Below are 6,708 nucleotides of genomic sequence, written 5' to 3'. Positions count from 1 at the left end.
AATATATAAGCAAAGGAAAAACAATGAATGTGATCCAAGAGTTTCACTTCTAGGTTTAAACACAAGAGAAATGATAATATACGTCCACACAAAAACATGTGCGTGAATGGTCACAGAAGTCTTATTCATAACAGCCAAAAGGTAGAAACAACCCAAATGTCCACTGACTGCTGAATGGATTAAAAATGTGGTCTATCGGAGGCGCTGGGCTGGCTCAGTTGGTTAAGTGTCCAACTCTTGATCTCCTCCCAGGTCTTGATCCCAGGGTCAAGAGTGCAGGCCCCACATTGGGCTCCACACTGGGCGTGGAGCCTACTTAAAAAACAAAAAGTCTGGTATATCTGGGGCACCTGGTTGGCTCAGTCGATGGAGCATGAGACACTTGATCTCGGGGCCGTGGGTTCGAGCCCCATGTTGGGCGTAGAGATTACTTAAAATAAATAAATAAAATGCTTTAAAAATGTGGTCTATCTCTAGAATAAAATATTATTCAGCAAAACCAAGAAGTATTGACACATATTACAACAATCTTTGGAAAGATTATGGCGAGTGAAAGAAGCCAAGCACGGATCACATATCGTACGAAATATCCAGAATAGGTAAATTTTGTCAGAGACAGAAAATAGATCAGTGGGCGCTTAGGGCTGGGGACAGCAGGAGTGATCTGCTAATGGGTGGGGGTAAAATGCCCTAAGATGAGATTGCGATGGTGGCATAACGCTGTGAACATACTAAAACACTGTTGAATTGTATACTTCAAATGACTGGGGTCTAGATGATGTGAATTCTATCCCAATAAAGCTGTCAAGGAGAGAAAAACAACCTCCAAGTTGTTAGGAGGCTCATTCATGAGTGGATCTATGCATGGGTTTTATTTGCTTCTCTTTATCTGTCTCTGCTTTCTAAATTTGACTACTTCTGTAAACGAGAAGGACTATTTTTAAAAGATTATGTTTTCCGGTGACAACGCACCCTAATATTTCAGCTTTGTCCCTTTCTTTTTTTTTTTTTTAAGATTTTATTTATTTATTTGACAGAGAGAGAGACAGCCAGCGAGAGAAGGAACACAAGCAGGGGGAGTGGGAGAGGAAGAAGCAGGTTCATAGCGGAGGAGCCTGATGTGGGGCTCGATCCCAGAACGCCGGGATCAAGCCCTGAGCCGAAGGCAGACGCTTAACCGCTGTGCCACCCAGGCGCCCCTATCCTTTATTCTTAACTGTGGTCAAAACACATGACATAAAATTTACCATCTTAACCAAACAAAAACGAAAACAAAAACAAAACCCCCCAAAAAGCAGGGCCAACAAATCGCAAGATCACCATGAGTTGGTGCTATTAAAACTGCATGCGTTTTTAGAATTAGCTAGAATGATGTTACGCAAATTTCAAACTGAAAAAATAAAGTATTATCAAGGCATCTAGTCAAGTCTTCAAGCTCGAATCTCTGAGGTTAGCTTCAGATGGAGCTGGAGACCCATGTCCCCAGTGAGCTTTAGGACAGGTAGAAATGAGATTTTGTGGCAGATAGAGTATATAGGAAGGCCCAGTAGGACCTAGATAAATGCTTGTTGACTGGTATTAAGAAAAAAAAAATTCCTTTCTTTTCTGAAAGCAGAGGGAGCTTGTGAACCAAGGTCAGAATGAAAGGGACAAAGCTGGGGGCGCCTGGGTGGCACAGCGGTTAAGCGTCTGCCTTCGGCTCAGGGCGTGATCCCGGCGTTATGGGATCGAGCCCCACATCAGGCTCCTCCACTATGAGCCTCCTTCTTCCTCTCCCACTGCCCCTGCTTGTGTTCCCTCTCTCGCTGGCTGTCTCTGTCTCTGTCAAATATAAATAAAATCTTAAAAAAAAAAAAAAAGAATAAAGGATAATAATTAAAGTTGATAGTAGAGGTACAAAAGTTTATAAAAATTACCTTCAATTTGAAAAAGTGTTTCTCTCACAAAGAGAATATAAATTCATCAATAAATAGATGATGAAATTAATTCTATTTTTATGACAACTCACCCAGACAGGATAACACAACCATTGACCTCTCGCCAACGAAAGAAATGAACAAGGTAAGTCATGAACAAAGCATGGGTAACGTGTGTACAGACAAATACATACGTAATTTTACTGACACTAGGCATATGGCTGATTCATCCTTGAATTAAACCCCATTTTGTCTTAAAATGCACTGAGTTGAAAACTGTCATCGAAAAACAGAGTCCATTAGGTAAGAAACAAAAACACAATCAGCTAATGTTGTAGAAACAGCAGGAGAAGCACATTGTTACAGAATTGCAAAACACGAATAAGAGAAAATTTAACCCCCAAAATTCTGAATAAAAATAGAGGTACCAAGTATAAAAAAAGAACGCTTGTATATAGCTGCAGTTTTAAATTGTGACTGTGTGCCCACAGAAAGCAAGCATTTTGAGCCATTGTCATGTGTTTTATGGCCGTAAGACTGGGCAGAAAATTCATTACAATCAATCGTAAAAGCTCTAATGAAAAGTTTTATGAATAACCATTTAATGACATTAGAGAAATTTACTATGTTATTATCATACTGCTCCTGCTCTTATACAGAATGTAAAGGCTGCAATCCATCCCTTAGATGCAAAAAAAAAAAGAAAAAAAGACGGAAGGAAGGAAGGACAAAAGAAAGAAGAAAAGCTAATCAAACAAACAAAAAAACCCTCTTCATTTCTGAATAAACACCATGAAAGTTGTAAAATAGGCTGAGAATCACTAAAACATAAAATAAACTTTTGGGATTAAGTGACATCACAATTCAGATACGTTTTGAAGAAAGCAGATGAATATATCAATAATTACTTTTTGCCTGAAGTAAACCTATATTTATGAGCCAAACATTTTAATAAATATGGAGTGCTTACCAAGTATCTGACTCACTTATAAAATGTGCATACATTCCAGCACATTCTATCAGAACTTACGGATCTAAAATCACCGGAGAATTTCACATAAAATTAATCAGAAAGTGAAAACATATAGGACATAATCCCAGGAAGCTTCATATTAAAGAAGATGAAATTATGAAATGGTATTTATTAAAAAATAAGGTGACGGGGCATCTGAGTGGCTCAGTCGGTGAAGCGTCTGCTTTCAGCACAGGTCATGATCCTACGGTCCTGGGATCGAGCCCCATATTGGGCTCCCTGCTCAGCAGGGAGCCTGCTTCTCCCTCTCCCTCTGCTGCGCTCTCTCTCTCTCTCTCTGTGTCAGATAAATAAATAAAATGTTTAAAAAAACAAGAGACAAACAAACAAAAGAATTCTCTGACATAAATACATAGTTAGCTTACCACTGAGGAATTGGAGCATACAGCCTGGAAATTTCTAACGTTAGTTCATACAAAGAGAAAGGAACTTTTGACTCGAAATCGAGGAGTAGGCTTTCTCATTTCAGGGTGGTGTTTCGTACTCTGAGGAAATCACAGACTCTGAGTTTTGCAGTTACGTTTGGAGCCTCCATGAGATTGGAGGTAAGAAAGCAGAAAATACGTGGCATCTGTCTCTGGTGTTCCTGAGATTCCTGAACCAAATCCCAATATTGTCACACCCCTCAGACTTCAGATATGAAGCCAAACCAGAGCTTGGAGGGCTTAATGCAGGGGTCCTCAGCAATGGGCATAGATTCTTCCAGACCCCGGAGGGAAGTGATGGGAGGTCACAGACCTGGCCGTGACCGTGATGGAAGTCACAGGAGCCAAGGAGAATCTTCAGAGGACAGACGAGCAGGACTGTGTCAGACAGGTGTCCTTCTGGGTGACGGCCACCGTCCCTGGGCTCCTGCTTTTGCTCCACGAAGGTGCCCAGGTCTGGCTTGGTACAGCAAGAGTGCAGGGATCCGAATTCCAGTCATGCAAAGAAGAAGTGGCCAAGAGACCTTCTTCAAAGGAAGGAAATAGGCCCCGAGGGCAGTTTGGGGATCCCGAAAGGAAGTTATCCTCGTGCAAGGAGAGGTTATTCTTGTGATTCTCTTAACACCTCATCCCTGGATAATTCCCTTGGGGTGCAGAGTTCCCACCCCTCCTGAGTGGTCAGCAGGCCCCGAGAACCTGCTGTTTCTTCCTCTTCCTGCTTCTTTCTCAGAAGCTAGGATGCGGAGAAATCACATCTGCATCTGGAGATGCATTACTTTGCTTACATTTTGGAGCTCGTCTCCATGAAGACAAGGGACTCCCCCAGCCCCTGAGAGGGGAGGCTGCCGGGAACAGAACTCCTGGCTTGGGGGAAGCCAACAGAAGAGCAAGTCTCAAATTTCTTTGCCCCTCTCCCCCACTCTCCCTGCTCAGAGGACTGAAGAGCTGAGGAGTAGACAGGAAGAGAAGCTCAACTTAGCCAACACTCCTAAAAACACCAATTAAAGCAAATTAGTGCTTTTCACCTCACAGACTGACAAAAATTAAAGTCCTGGTGTTATTGAATGTTGGGAGAGATGCAGACAAGAGAGTTCTCGCTCTTTTTTTTAAAAGATTTTATTTACTTATTTGACAGAGAGAGAGTGAGAGCACACAGGCTGGGGGAGCAGGAGAGGGAGAGGGAGAAGCAGACTCCCCGTTGAGCAGGGAGCCTGACCCGGGGCTCGATTCCAGGACCCTGAGATCATGACCTGAGCTGAAGGCAGACGCTTAACCAACTGAGCCACCCAGATGCCCCCAGACAGTTCTCTTCTGCTGACAGGGTAGCAGTGTATGGGATCGGTAAGGTCACCTTAGCAATATCTATGAAAATGGTATATATTCATGCCATTTGTTCAAATTCTAGAAATTCCAATTCTTGTTCATTTCAAAATGTAGAAATCCGTCCTACAGAAATACTTGCACAGGGGTGCCTGGGTGGCTCCGTTGGTTAAAAGTCCGACTCTTGATCTCAGCTCCGTGCTGGGCATGGAGCTTGCTTAAGAGTCTCTCTCTCCCTCTGCCCCTCCCCTGCCCTCTCCCTGTCTTTAAAAAAAAAAAAAAAAAAAAGAGTGAAATTTTGGAAACAACTTAAATGTCCATCAGCAGGACACTAATTAAATCACATGAGATATTTAAACTCTAATGTTCAATGTTGCCTTAAGAAGGGCGAGGATAGATGAACTGAGAAATATACACATGATATAATGGGATGGGGAGGAAAGCAAATTGTAGAAGTATTCCGTTTTAGTCTGTTTAAAAAGCATCCATCTCTATATGTTTCTTGGAACATACAAAGAAAAAATCTGGGGGGGGGGGCGGGGGTCACACACCAGACTATTCACAGTGCAAGTGAAATAGGGATGGGAAATGAGTACGCTTCTGTTTTGCTTGAATCACTTAATAACTAGTATAGAACACTTTTGGAATTTTAAAAGGAAGTGGTAAAAAACTCAACTGCTTCTTTTTCTGTCCTACCTTAAGAACTGGGAGATTCTCTAAAGATATAAACTGCTAGAATTTCGAATTAATAAATTGATTTACATAGGGCGCATAGTACCCTGATCACACATGTGCCACCCGTACCCCCTCTCTCCCTGAGACCTGCTTTAAGGATCTTCATAGCATTTACCACCAACTGCCTGTCTTTGTCTTACCTGCTTACGGATTGTTTCCTGCACCAAGGTGTAAGTGCCATGAGAGCAAGATCTTTACCTTGCTCTCTGTTCCGTATCCAGCTCCTAACACAGAGCCTATCCATACAGTCGGCCCTCAATAAATATTTGTCGAATGAACTTTAACCAGCAGGGGAATAGCAAGGTAACTTTAATCCGATTTCAATACAGATCAGAAACCAGAGGTGCTGCCGCCCGAGGTACGACATTGTCAGAGAGGAAAAACTGTTCCTCTACTCTGTCGTGTTTTGTCATGGAGGGCCTGCAAATTAAACTTACAGAAGACAGATCAGCGAAAGAAAAGATAAATTTTGTAACATATATAATTGTTGAATCATTATGTTATATACCTGAAACTTAAAAAAAAAGACAGATTTGCATTTTTGTATGTAGGGGAGTTCACAGAAAAACATGACTCAAGGAGATGAGAACTTGCCAGGGGAACGGAGGGGGTGAAGAGCCCTTCAGAGAACAGGTGGGAATTTTGTGACAGTGTTTCTCGATAAGAGTCCCTCTTCCCTGGTTGCTCCCAGGAGAGGGATTCATGACAATTTGAGTTCCTTTAGGAGATTTTACTTTTAGACAGATAAAGGAGACAGAACAACAACAAAAAAATCCCATTCTCAAATGCCTTCGGCTCGAAATAATTCTCATGCCATAGTTCACGTCACGGACGCCTTCAACATCTGACTTTGCACCGCGGCTGGGTCTGCTCCGTCCACCGGCCCGCCCAGCTACCCTCCGAGGCAGGACCTGCATCTGACTCACCTTGGAATCCGTTCCCAGCCCTGAGTTGGTGGCCGGAAGGCATTTAGTAACCGTTGCTTAAAAAAAATAAAAAAATAAAAAAATAATAACCATTGCCGCATGCAGAACGTTTCAACGTCGCTCACACAGGAGGCAGACAAGAACGTGGGGCTCTCTCCCCACCCAAGTCGAAGAACACCCAAGCCTGTGTGAATCAACACATAGAGGCACCATTTTTATTGGGCAAGAACCTCGAATTCCAAAAGGGTATGTAACCCTCTCTAAAAGGTACGAACAAAACAAAAGAAAAACACCAATACGGGTGGTAGAAATTGATGCCTTTTCCCCCCTTTCTGATTCTCTTCTCCTGGCGT

This window comes from Ursus maritimus, unplaced genomic scaffold (genome assembly GCF_017311325.1).
Source record: "Ursus maritimus isolate PB19 unplaced genomic scaffold, ASM1731132v1 scaffold_32, whole genome shotgun sequence".
NCBI classification, from domain to species: Eukaryota; Metazoa; Chordata; class Mammalia; order Carnivora; family Ursidae; genus Ursus; species Ursus maritimus.
This window is presented reverse-complemented; position numbering follows the sequence as displayed.